Raw genomic sequence first — 14128 nt, forward strand, 5'->3', positions numbered from 1 at the left:
CTAAAACCCAAATCTGGGTGCAGGATGGTGGCAACCAGCCACTGCCTAGACCTGATGATCAGGCTGGTGCAGCAGGTGAGAGGCTGCCACGGCTCAGTGCACACCCAGGGCTAGGGCAGCATCCGTGGGGGGGGTCAAGGATGCTCCTGCCCCTCTGGAGAGAATGGGCTCTCTGCAGATGACTGTGAGGTGTGTGCCTGGATGTGTGCGGAAGGAGAGGATGCATCTGCCTTGCTGTCCTGCACAGCATGGAGAGTCCAGCAGCTTGTGGATGCTGTTGCAATGTGAGTCCTGATGTGCTGTGAATGCACTGGGGCTGTACCAAAAAGTGCTTTCCCCAGGGGTATTTCCCTTTGACCTCTTGCTTTCTGTCCCCCACTCCCAGACCTGCATGCTGTGCTCTCCTTATCCAGCTCCTCCAATGCTGACTCCATCAACTCAGAGCCTGAGGTCAGTGCCTGCTCCTGACTCTTCAGATGCTGTTTCTTCTCCCTTTGGGACTCTGCCCTGGTGTAGTGTGTACATTAAGGCATCAACCCCATACGGTGACAGCCTTGGCACTGGGGGCGGGTCAGAGCACTGTTCAGATGGGTCTGTCCCAGAGCAGTGCCCAGGACACTGCTGAGGCACGTGGGCTTCTTTCTAGAGCAGAGCTCAAGAAAGGAGCGTGGAGGCTAGTTTATTCTACCAAGGTGTGGGCAAACCACCGTGGCATCTCTGCATCCCCTCACGCAAGTGTGCTAGCCCTGCTTGCAGCCTCACCTGCCCAAGCAAGGAGTCTCCATCCATGGCTGCTCCTGACAAGGCTGGAGCCAGGGTGAGCTCCAGGCTGTCTCAGACTCACTCAAAGGTCTTTTTACTCTGGCTGAGCTGTAGCTATCATGGCCCTGCAGAGAAGCTGCTATGAAATGAGGGATTTCACAGGGCTCTGTGGGTGGTCCATTGGCCCTTCTTTTTCCACTGTGCGTACTAGTTAGTGGAGTTTTATTATCAGGAGATAGGCAAGACTTCTATCTTTTCAGAGCTCCTTTGCTACCTCCTGGTAGTCTTGCTTAGTTTCTCCTAAGGGCTTTTCCCACTTGGGCTGCTGCTGTTGGCTGCAAGAGGGTTTCAGTGCAGGTGTCCCTGGTGCAACACTGGCCTCAGTTCTGCCCTGGAGGTTCAGAAGGCTGTCCTTCACACCCAGGACTTGCCATTGCATGTCAGAGCTGCTGCCTAGGCTGCCCATCTACTAGAATATATGCTTTGCAGGGTCTGTTTTGGGGGAAAGCAATATTTCTTACTCTATCAGTGAAAACGAAAGCATTGCAGGTGAGGAAGTGAGGGGGATGCCAGGATGCACTACCAGCTGCAAACCCCTGAGCTTCTCTGCTGTGGGGCACCATGGCTTTTCTAATGCCGCAGTCCACAGCAAGTGATGAACAAGACTCACTTCCCTCAGCTTTGCAGAGCCAGCATTATACAAAAAAGTCCTTTTCCCATCTGCAGACCAGACATTGTGGCTGGGCGGGGTCACGGTCGTGTTTCTGTGACCTTTTCCCGACATCTCAGCACAAGGATCAGTGGGACAGTGACTTTTGCACCAGGGAGTCCCTCTGTGAGGGACTGCCGCGTGTGCATCTCACCAGCTTTCTGCAGTCACAGCCTGGATCAAAAATACTTCATTATTCCCCTGGAGGAGGCTGAAATCCTTCTCTCCTGCCGTTAGGGGCCGGCCTTTACAAGGCAGAGGGAGGGCAGCCCTGGCCATGCAAGCGGGTGTCCCCAGCGCAGCAGTGTTGGGTCCCGTTGCAGTTAGGGATCCCAGCAGAGGTGCAGGTCCCCAGGGACTCCCCTGGCAGTGCCCCTGCAGAGCAGCGCGGGAGCCAGCTGTCCCAGCCAGCCTGTTCAAGAAGGAGGTCAAGAGGACCACAGTGGGCAAAGCAGCTTTTGCCCTGGTAAGTCAGGGGCTGGGTCCAGGGCCTGTCAGGCTGCTTCTGCTGAAGTTAAGCAACTTTTTCCTATCGTCCTGAAACACCATTGCTTTAAAGTAAGAAGCAGCCTTTTGGGTGGGGCTTTTTTTTTTCTTTGCTCAAATCTCCTTCCCTGCTCCCTTGAGCTTTAAGCCATTGCCAGGCCCCAGCAAGTTCCCCAGCCCTATGTGTCTGCAAGGGGCAGTGTTATTCTCTGCAAGCCACCCCCCCAGCATGGTGGCTTCTGTCCAGTTTTTTTCCTGAGATTTTTTCAGCAGCAGAAAATATTGGGGAAAAATATCATCAGGCTGCTGGGAAAGAGGCAGGGAGCTGTTCCCCAGGGTACCTTAGAACATTAATTTCAGGGCTAAAAGCCTGAGGTGTTCAAGAGATCTTGGGATGTGAAGAGAGGTCATGGTGAGGACAAGAGGAAAAGAAACCACTCCTGAGTCAGAGGAACTCTGCCCCAGTGTTTTTTCTTGCTGTGGCTGTGGGAAAAGGGTCTGTCCTGTGGGTCATGTCAGGACAGGAGGGCTGTGCTTGCTGGGTGGAGCAGACTTGGGTTTGCACTCCTGGAAATGTCCTCCTCTGATCCCCAGCCCCTTGTCACTCGGGAGTCAGAGCAGTTGAGACAAGAAAACAGAAATGTCGTCTGTCCCTGTTGGGGAGTTCCCATGCTCCAGCCAGGCTTTTGGTGCCTGCGCAGAGCAAAGGGAAGCTGGAAGCCTCTGCAGAGCCTCTTTGTGTTGGCTGGTGTTGGTGAACCAGCTGTGCTTTGTCTGGGGCTTCATGGGGTTTTTAGCAAGGGTTGTCTCTGCTTGGTGGCTCTTGGAACCAGCTGTGCTCACAGGAACACAGGGGAGCATGCGTTCAGGAACTGTTGCTCTGGGGTGTCCCAGAGAAAAGGGATTCTCCCTCTCTTGACACACCCCATGTCTTGCTCGGCCACTGCTCCATGTGCTCCTGAGCCCTTTCCTCACGTTGCCTGGGTGAGGAGGGAAGTGCATGAGAAAAATGGAAACCAGTGGTGTTCTGCTTTGAGCTTTGCTTGCATTGTTGTGGAGAAAGGGAGAATCAAATAGTTTATAGTTTCAAATGTAGCCAGTTCCCCTTTCTGGGAAGAGGTGGCACAGGCCCTGTGGTACTGCCTGATCCTTTCTCTTTGCAGTGGGAGTTTGAAGACGTGATGGTGCAGTGGAGCCGGCCCAGCCCTGCTGCTCAGTCTCACTCCATGTTGTGCCCAGGCACCTTCAGACAACCTACAGCCCCTCCGAGACACCCTGAGCACCCATTCCTCTGACTGTGCAAGCAGTGAACAGCAGAAGGTGCTTCCTCAGGACTCCCCTGGGAGATGTGATAAGCTTTGGGGTGCCATTACAGGCTGCTGTGCCATGCCTGGAGCACTGCCTGGGTGGAGCAGTGACAGCTCCCATGATCTACTTTCATCCTTGTCCTGCTGTAATGGAGTGGGTGGTTTCACGTTCCCTGCCACTGTTGGCCACACTCTCTGGCATTGGGGCTGTGGGAGGGGGGCAGTCTCACAGGTAGGTTTAAACCCAGCAGTTTCCCCTTTTGGTTGGGTTGGTGTTTTCCTCAGCGTTGGGGGTTACAAGAGCCCAGTCATGCTCTGCAGGCTCTGGAATTGAAGCATCCTGATCTGCCCAGCAAGGCAGGAGATAGGGACAGTCCCTACTGTGGCTTCCCGCTGGTGGTTGCCATGCTTCCCAGTCATCTCTGACTGCTGAACACTAGCACTGTGAACCTGGGACCAGTGAGACAAAAACCCGCCTGGAAAGTTATGTATGTCTTAAGTGCTGTATGTAGGGGCCTGACCTATCGTTCACGGTCTGCCTGGCAGATACTATCTACTCCCACCAGCTGCTATAAGGCAGAGTGCTGCCAATTCTTGCAATGGGGAGGTGAATTTCTTGTCCTGGGATGATTTTGTTCTTCAAAATGTGTGTGGTGCAGACCAGAGGAAGCTGCAGAAACACAGGAGCCCACACAAAGGTCTGGAGGGAGCAGCCAGTTTGCATTCAAGTGCCTGGGCCCCATGTGCACTGGTGAGGTTGAAGCTGCAGTGCAGGAATCCCCAGGACCCTGCAGACCACATTGAAGGTTTTGTTGCACTTGAAATGCTGCTTTGTCTCAAACCTCATCTGTATCTTTCAGATCAATGGGCTGTGATCTGCTGCACCAGCCCTGGGATTTTGGGAGGGGAAGCCCTGGGTGTGTTGGACACTCAGCTGGAGCAAGAAGATCCAGGATGGGGACTTGAGGACCTGCCTGGCTGCTCTCCTGCTTCTCTCTGTTATGGAGCACAGGGGAAGAGAAGAGCTTCCCGGGCAGGAGAGCAGTGGAGAGCACAACTGGGACCAGTTTGCTCCCGGCAGCCAGAGCTTAACACTTTGCTGCAGGATGGGTGGTGGCAGCTTCTACAAGGAGCACATCAGCTACAGCCCTAGGCTGACAGTGTCTCACATAGGCTTTTCTGAGGTGCTGGTGGCTTGTTGCTGTCCTTCTTTCCCAATGGCATGCATCCTGCCCTGGCCCCTGGGCTCTGCTCTGGCTGAATAAACTGGAAGGAAGAAAGAAGCAGGAGACCATGGTGTTTCAATGCAATGCTCAAAGTTCATTAAGCCATGGTCCCTGGCACTGCCATCGCTCCAGGTGAACAGCTGAGCTGGCACCTGACTCAGGCAGTGGAAAATGCCTGAGGGTAGTGAGACCCTGCCTGGTTTGCCTGCAGCAGCAAAAGGAGCCTTTGCAGAACTCCTGCTGATAAGAAGTGCCTACATTCATGTTTCCAAAGGCCCGAGTGAATTGCTGAGTGGTGAGGCTCAGAAATCCAGACGCCAGACAATGGAAAGGCTGGAAACATAAAGGAAAGGAAATTCTTCTGCTGTATTGCCTTTCCTATGGCGATAAGATAACCCAAAGTGAAACAAAAGTCTCCGCTGCAGACGTTGGGGTGGGCACCTCAGTTGCTTTTGAAGGCAGGAGGATGTCTGCATCAGGGGGGCTCTCCTGTGCCAGTGGGGCACAGCCAACATGCATGGCTGTCACACAGCTGTGCACTGCACTGCAGTGTTTGCGGTGCTTTGCAATGAATCTTGAAACAACAGGTAACCTGCCCTGCTCCAGCTCCATCCTATGAGCCCTTCCATGCCCTTCATTTATGCACTGACAAGAGAAACCTTACTTTTCTCAGCTCTTCCAGAGCATTTAAAGTGAGGCCACAACATTTGCTAGTGATAAATAATTATTGGGTGTGTGAATATCACAAAGCTGGTGGCAGAATGTGTTGAAGGTGTTTAGTACTGCTGCATGGCTGGGGGACAGTGACAGGTTATATTGCATGTTAGGGAAGTGGAGACAGGGACAGAGAGCGTTTCCTTGTGAGCAGGGCTGGGAGCAGGATTAGCTGCTGCCATTGAGGAGGCTGGTCGTGGGAGTGTGGTGCCTGCGAGGGCATGTGTGTGTACAATGCTGGACATATCCCATAGCGCCCAGAGCTATGTCAGCTATGAGAAGAGGAGCAAGGGGCATGGATGGCATCTGAGTAAGGAACGACTATATGGGGCGAGCCTCTGAAGAGGTGTCCTGTCCTAAGGAGGGGATGCGGTGGGGTGGGTACCATCGGGCAGCAGAGGAAAGGACAAGTGCTGCATCTCAAAGCACAGGGGCAGGGAGTTCTGAGATGAAACTGGCCAGAGACAAGTTCAGGCTACAGCCTGCATACTCAGAGAAAGCCCAGATTAACTGCGGAAATCATTGTGGGCTATTTTGGGCAGTAAGTCTGGGATGAATGATGAGAAGAGTTCAAGGAGGCAGGCCAGGGCTGCGGCTCTGGTCCAGGGAGCCTGCTGGGCTGTGGCCTCTGGGAGCAGCAGGGCAGGCTTCAGGAGGTCACCCTGCACTGCCCTGCTCCACTCTGGCCCCAGAGGAGAGTCTCTGGTCTGCCCCATCATTAACAATTAAACTGCAGACAACAGCAGGATGGGCGCTGTGCCCAGCAGGGCAATGCCTACTCCCTTCTTGTGGAGGGTCCCAGGATGGGAGCTGTGAAGGGGTGCAATGCTGTTTGCTCAGGCTGTGGGAAGGGATGGTGCAGGCTGTGGGGACCCTGGCGAAAGGAGGAGCTGTGGGGGAGGGTGCTGGTGCTCAGGTACATCACACATTACTGTGGTTTGTAGCTCTGCAGCGACTGCACAAGCTCTCTGCCCTGGGGCACAGCGAGGGGAAATCAGTGGTCTCAGCCCTTTCAGATCTTGCATTCAGTCCACCTGGGTATTTTTCCCTTCAGTTTTACACTGATGGCCCAGCTTTAGAAAGCAGAGGGCTGAGCTGTAGGTATAAGGAGATGTGCAGGAATCAGGACAGCAGCAACTTTGGTCAGATGGTTGTGATGCTTCTTGTAGCACCTGGCAATCTGTCCCTTCTTCCTGCCTTGGGAGGCAGGACCTGGTAGCAGAGCAAAAAAGGGCACAAAGCACCATAATACCATGCAGGATTGCACATCTGTGCAGCGTGGTTTGCTGTAACCTCTCTGCCCATTCCCTGTAGCCCTCTGTGACTGGCACTAACATCTCTGGTGGAGATCACCCCTCCAGCAACCAGCATCATGCTTGGGAAAATGAAGAGCTTTTCCCCGTGCAGAGCACGCTGGAGCGTTCCCAGCACTGCTGCCAGGCCAGAACTGCTGTGGCCACATGTTGTACAAGCAGTCACACAATAAGGTTGGCTGCCTGCACCTGGTGTGGCCCCTGTGCTCCTGCCCCTCCCGCACAGGTGAACTGAGTGGGCCAGGCAGGCATCCCCCATGGGACATCACTGGGGGCTTGTGCTGGCTGTCCCGATGGCTTCACAGCTGCCTTTGGGATCTTCTCCTGCCCTGTGGCTTGCATCAAGGTTGAGCTGAGCGCCTGCTGCTCCCTGCTGTGCCGAGGCAGATGGTTTGTGGGTATCCAGACCCACTCAAGAGGCTCTTTTGGCCCTCCCAGCCCTGCTGGGGAGGGTCCCCGTGTGGCCTCGCAGCAGGGAGGAATGGAGTGATGACAGGAGTGATCTGCTCTCCTGCCTGTGGGGATGCTCTGCAGGCAGAGGTGGGCTTGTAGGCTGCTCTTGGACTTCCTGGCTCTTCAGGAGAGGATCCTCTTTGCCCTGGGACTGGGAACAATGTGCCTCCTGTTGCAATGTGTGTTTCAGGGACCAAGCTGTCCCTGGGGTCAGTCTGAGTGTCCCAGGGTCAGGATGGCTGCTGGGTCCCTTGTACTGTGGCGGCATGAAGCTGAGTGCCTTTGAAGTACCCTGCACTGCTCTCTGCACTGCTGCTCAGCAGGATCTGAGCAGCCATTGTGCAAAGCAAAACAAACCCTTCCTATCGTGTCAGAGGCTCAGAGGGTGGCTCTGCTTCCAGCTTTGGGACTGAAGAGCAAACACCCTGCCAGACCCAGCTGATAACCATCTCCCCTTGCAAAAGAGTTCAAGTCCCCTTGCCTGGCAGGTGATGTGACCTTATCAGCACTTGAAGTCTCCTGATAAAGGGATCAATCTAACTCCAACGGCATCCCCACCGGGGCTGCAAACACAATGTACGGGGCGCAGCCAAAATGAGCACAGCCGGGGCCCTGCGTGCTCTTTTGCCTTTGGGAGGGTCGCAGCTGCCCAGACCCCATGTGGCGCAGTGCCGGGGCTGGGAACAATAGCAGCCGCAGCAGTGCTGTGGCCAGGGTGGGTGATTACCAAAAACCATGTGCTTACCCCGGCTGCAACAGAGGCAATTTGTCAAAGTCCCATTTTCCTTTCCCTGATAAGATAGGACTCGCAGAGTACAATAATGCTTTCCTGAGATACAATTGTGGCTCTTCTACCCGGCACACACGCAGGGGAGGCTAATTTTGGTCTCGCTGGGCTGGCGGGGGCTGAGAGGAGGCCTCCGTCTGTGTTGGCGCTACAGTCCAAGGGGCAGAGCAGCTCTCTGAGCCCCAAAGTCCAGGACAGCCCCAGGGTCATGCTGGCTCCCACGGGCTGGCATGCTCACTCCCTGCTCCTGGAGGGTGCCACGGCTGCAGAAAGAGCTGTTACCACTAGCTTCGTGATATGGAGCTGATACGATGCAGCATGATGCCGCAGTCCTGCTGACGCGTGGTAACCCGTGCCCTGGGGTTGGGGCATCCAGGGCCACCAGCCCCCCCTTACCCTTGCAGGCACCCAGTGCATATAGCTGTACCCTCATGCCCTCTTCCCCTCCATGCTGTCCTAAAGATGGCACTGTGATGCGAGGCCAGTGTTCATGTCCTGGCAGAGGAAAGCTGCCCGTTCCCAGCTGTCTGCACCACAGCTTGCTGGCCAAGCGCAGGCAGGAAGGCAATCTCTGCTGCCTGCTACAAGGCAGTCCCTCTGTGGGCAGCTCTGGTGCAACCACAGTCTCAAGAAGAAAGCAGTAAATGGCACCACTGACGAAGTCTGACCTTATGAAATCCCTGGCCTCACTGGGAGCCGGACCTTTTAAATAATATATATAATATTTGTAGATGCTGGATCTGGCCTTTCTTGGGAGGGTTAGGAGCAGCACGCCCCTCCGGTGGAGCCGATGTTTCCATTTTGGCATATTGCTTGGGATGCACTTTCTGCGCAGGCTGAAATCTGAGCCTGAGATAGTATTATTACTATCTTCATGAACCACATTCACCAGTCTGATAATGTGACCCAACAAAAGGTCAATGGAAAAGCTAATATAATTTATTGGCTGATTTTTTAAAAAATCTAATCATCTGTTTTTCCTTTTTCCTGACCCCCCCACCCGCACCCAGTGCCCTGCTGACATTTTCCAGCCATTCCCAAAACAATGGCCAGGGTGGGAATGCTCCGAGTGGGCGCAGCTTTGGAGGAGGCTTTTCCTGAGGGGCTGCAGCCGCATCTGTCTGCTCACGCACCCCCTCCCTGAGAATTGTGCAGGGGATGCTGTGCTCAGCTGAGGTCACTGGCCTGGCCAGGGACAGGGCTGGCGCCAGGTTGGGTTTGGGCAGACATAGTGGCTTCGTGTGTTTGCTGGGCGTCCTCTGCTCCACGGGGTGACTTGAGCTCACCTGCTTTGAGCTCCAAGGAGGACCTTCACATCTACTGGTTCTGTAGCTGTGGACAGGAGGGAAGGACGGTCCAGCCAGGTCCCCAGGTGTCAGGCACAGCTGCTGGAGCAGGGTGGCCCGATGTCTTGGATGAAGCCATCAAGGGCCCCAAGATCATCCTCTCCATGTACACAGCCCTTTGGGGAGGTCTCCATCAGCACGTGCTATGCTGCCTCACGGGAAGGCTGTGGGAAGTCCCAGTGTGGTGCACAGGTGTGTGCACAAGGGTGCATTCCTCTGCATGCATGTGTGAGCAGGGAGGACTCGCTGTCATGCAAGCACCCCTCTTTGCAAAGTCCTCCCTTCAGGTTTCTCAGCCACAAAGAGCATGCTGCCGCTTGCTCAGCCCAGGGCAGAGTGCTGAAAGCTGCTTCACCCCGTAGCTACTCAGCAACCACTTCTCTCCTCATGCCTGCACTGGCTGCAGAGCCCCAAGAGGTGTCTGGAGCAATCAAGCAGCCAGATGGTTTGTCAGGGCACAACCTGTCCAGAGGAGGAAGATGAGCTTGCTTCATTAGGGTTGATCTGCAAAAGTAACCAGTCATTACTTATGCTAATACCTTAGAGATGCAAAAGAAAGGACCCCAGAGGGCAAGGGATGGTGGAAAGGATCCAGCAGCTTCTCATTCAGCAGTAGCTGATGCTTACAAATGGTGGCTTTGGAGCTGCCTCTCCGCTGAGCCATGGGAGGGAGAGCACAGGGAAACCATTTTCTGGCATGGGTTGGGGGAAGGCAAAAGCCCAGAGCTGCCCGTTTCTGTCAGGCTGCAGCACTGCTGAGCTCTGTCATGGTGCTACCATGGCCTGGCATGGAAAACCCTGGCTCCTGTCAGCAAATCACTGTCTTCCTTGGCTTCTTCGCAGGTCTCCAGGTCCAGCCGTTGCTGAGGAAACGCTGGAGAGATGGAGGGATCCCAAGCAGTATGGCTTGGAAAGCATCTTCTAAAGTTTCTAGTTTCAGAAAAGCAAAATAAGCCTCAAACATGACCTCACCTTGTGTTTTGTAAAGCTGGTTTGAGCATGTTTGTGCGTGAGGCTGGCTGTAGCCTGGGGGCTCCTTGGTCATGCAGCTCTGCCTGCTGCCCATTCTGCTTGGTGCTTTGGGCTGTCGCTGCCTGCCAGCAAACGCAGCCTCCCAGACACGGGGGAGCTGGGCTCCCAAGCTGGGGATGCTCCTCTGCCTCGCTTGGGGAGCTCAGGAAGGGAGGAGAGCTGGAGGCAAAAACCCAAGGCTGGGCTCCGTCACAGGTAGCCCTGGGTTCTTCAAGCCTTTCACAAGCAGGAGCCTTTGGATGCTGTTGTGCCCAACAGCCTAGCGCACAGGTACCCCTGGCCAAGGCCAACAGCAGACATCCCTTGTGCAGAGCTGCCTGCCTCTTGTTGCTGTGCAGTTACCAGACCGTGCTGCTTGTGTTCCCAAGGCTTACTGCTCATCCTAGAAACTGCTTTTCAGTGTCCTGTGGGTGAGCTGATCTTCTCTGGCCTTTGCACAAGACATTCTTTGCCCACCAGCACATTTAACTCCCTCTCTGTTCCAGCTGGTGCCAGGCCATGCAGGCTGGGCATGCTGGTCCTGATGGCAGCGATGCCGCTGGTCTGCGGGGCGAATTGGAGCCACTGGGGCGGCAGAGGGCATTGCAGAGGCACAGATTCTCAGACCGTAATAAACTTGTGGACTTTATCCATTTAGTTGAAACAACAGAGAAGAAAAAGTTATTAGTGACAATGACTGACAGTGGGCCAAATGACCAGGCAGCGTAACCTGCCTAGCCTCCTTCTCCAAGGCACCATGCCAAGGAGAGGAGAAGCACACAGGCTCTGACCTCTCTGAAAGCAGGCACGACCCAGCCTTGCTCTGGAGAGCACGAGGCAGAAAAAAGGCTTCTCAGCCCTCCAGTTTGTTGTAACAGCACCAACCACCGGTCTGCCGGGTGGTTTCCCAGGAGGTGCTGTGAGAACAAGGTTGCATAAGTCACTTCAGCAATAACTCTGCTTGCTCTGCCCTGGACCACACTGTTAAAATCATGTCCTGTCTCCAGGCACAGCAGGGGTTAGGAGTTGTTCCTTACCCTGGAAGCACAGGGAGATCTTTGGTTTGAGTTCTGTGAGAAGCTGTGGATGCCAGTCGTCCCCCATCCTGCCCATGTTGCATTCCTTGGTGGCACGGCAGTAAAAGGGAGATTTGTGTTTGATTCCCTGATGGGAGGGTACATAAGCTGTCTCCTCACCCTGAATTTCATTGTGCTTTAGCTCCTTACTGCATGCTTGCCCGCTCTGGGCCAGCCCCGGTCAGAAATGGCCAGGATGGTGGTCTGCATGGAACTTCAGCCTGGCCCAGGATGGCTGCAAGAGCTGCTGCTTCTCTGAAATTGATGTTGAAGGACAGAAGGTGAAAGCAAGTGTTGTATATGCTATAAAAATCAAATCCAGTTTTTTTTGTTGTTGTTGTTCAGTAGGGAAAATTTGCTATGATAAATATGTCTCGGAAACTGGGAATCCAAACAGCAATTGTTCAAAGACATTTTTCCGGTGCTGCAGATCTAAAGCTGCTCATCACAGCACAGCCCTTGTCAGGCTAAGTGTAACAGGGATCGCGTCCTCGCTTCCCGCCAAGGGTATAAAAGCAAGGCACTAATTCGCAGATCTTGAAGAATGTGCCAGTGGTATTTCAGCAGCTCTAATGCTCTGCAGCCTGTGAAGGCTGCACGGTAACTGAAAGGAAATATCTTTGTTTTAATTCACTTGGCTTTATTCCTAATTCACTCTTTGATGCCATCAGCCTGGGATAATACATTTTCAGAGATATGCTTGAAATTAAGGAAATGAGTCTGATTAAGTCCTTTAAACATACTTTGAGGGAGAAATGTACAACAATAGAGGTATTAAAGGCCCTGTTTTCAGGCATTTCTAATATGAAATCAAAACATCGCGCTGCTGGATGGTGAGGTCCGTTAGCGGTGTGCGTACATTCTTCAGCTGGAGAGGGTATCTCCTTCTCCAGCTAGGAAAGTTGCCAGAGAGCTTGAATCTGTCCTCTGTGCTGGGTGGGCAATGAGAGGCAGATTTATTTCATAACCCCTTACTTGCAGCAAATAATAAATGCACAAGCACTTGCCCTTTGCCAATTGTACTCTGCTAGGTAAAAGTGATGGTTTCTCAAGAGTCTTGCATCTGAGGCTTGCCTGCATGGTTTCTTTAGCTCTGTTTACATAGGTGCTTTATTTTTCTTGGCTGTCTTGGGGTAGTTTATCTGTAAATAAGTTACCTAGTATGGTGTTTACGCTGTCCATTGGTATGGGTGGAGCTCTCCCTTTTTACTGGAATACTTCCCAGTGAAGTCAGTAGCTTTGCAGGTACCTGCTGGGTCCCCTTGGCAATTTTTCCCTCTGGCTGGGGCAACGGCTACTAAATTCAAACCTCCTTCATAATGCCTTTGCACTGCTGTTACCACACCAGCGCTGCTGTTGTGCCCAAGGATTTCAGCCCGGCCCGGAGGCTGGATGTGACAAGCCCTGTGCAAGCCATCAGGAGACGGTGTCCTTGGTGGAGACAATCCATCAGCGAGCTTTTGGGTGCGCGCTGCATGGCAGCGTTAAGAAATAACAGAATGCAGGTGTGAAAGCAGGTAAAGGCATTCAGATCCCACTTTTCTTTAGGTATGATATGGGCTAGGTGAAGTCTGACAGTCCTATTGACTGAAAGACTTCTGCATAATTCCAAATAAAGAAGGGGGGGGGGAAGGGACAAGCACCAATAAAAAAGACGTGCCAAGTAGCTACACAGTGATTCAGTTATGGCTTTGTGGCAGCAGGGATCCAGGAGAGGAGAGGGGATGGTAACTTCTGGGGAGGGAATAGTCTTTAAAGGCCCTGAGATGTAACCTGGAGACAGGCATGACCTCCTTTACTGCTTCCCATGGCAGTCGTGGGGCTAGCAAGAAGACTGGGAAAGCACAGTATTATTTATTCCATCTGCTATAAAAAGTGACTATTTAAGATATTGTTTCAGTAAATGGAGCAATGAATTCCCCTTTCACTCTCCTGCTGAAAGCATGTGACTTATGAGATATGCTGCTATTGTAATAGAAATAACTAGCCAGGCTATTTTAAACCAAGAACTGGATGTCTGGGGAAAAGGGGGAAAAAGGATTGGGTGGCATGAGAGAAAAGAGAAGCTTCATCTGTGACAGTCTTGGGCTTTTTGTACAATTTGCTCTTTAAGCTGTTTCACAAGCTCTTCTGGCAGAGAAGTGATAATAAATTGTTTAACAACTCAGGCTTGCCAAAGTAGTTTAAGGAGCTTTCAAAGGAGACTTTTAAAGACTCGTGGCTTTCAACTGCATGTGAATCACCTTCTTGAAGACTGAAACTGTAACTGCAGGCTGCTAACCACTCTTTCTTGGGTCGCCATATACCTGTCTGTGCTTCCACAAGCTCTGGCACTCAGTTCAAGAGTCAGATGTTCCCATGCAGACCCCATGCCCACGTCCCAGAGCCCAGTGCAGCAGCAATGCCATTGTTGTTGCCAACCTACTGAACTTGAAAATCTCAGCTGGCAGAGCCTGCAAGCAACTGAGGTTCAGGAAAACAAATAAAGGTAGGAGGACAAAAGACACGTCCACCCACAGCCAATTCCTTCCCCTCTGTGACTTGGGGAAGGCATGGAGACTTATCCATTCTCAGCCCCTTTTCTTATAAGGCTCTTTTTATTTGCCTAAGGATGTATGGGGATTAGACAGAGAGGGCCATGGGGACTTCATCCCCTAAGCATGTAACACCCTTGCCAGGCAAGTCAAACAAACAAGGCCAGAGATGTCCCACAGGAGGCCTCACGGCTGTCCCCGGAGAGGGCTTGGTGGCATGGGACCAGCAGAGGTGTGCCTGTAGCATTGTAGCGTCTGGGACCAGATGTGGCCAGCTGGGCGCCTGTGCACTGCAGAGGTGGGCCTGTAACCTCCTCTGAGCTAAGGCACATATTTATACAGCCCTACCAGAAAAGGCAGGGTGGAACATGCTAATATACACACATTAAAGAGACTGAATAAAT

This window comes from Phalacrocorax aristotelis, chromosome 7, assembly GCF_949628215.1.
Source record: "Phalacrocorax aristotelis chromosome 7, bGulAri2.1, whole genome shotgun sequence".
NCBI lineage: Eukaryota > Metazoa > Chordata > Aves > Suliformes > Phalacrocoracidae > Phalacrocorax > Phalacrocorax aristotelis.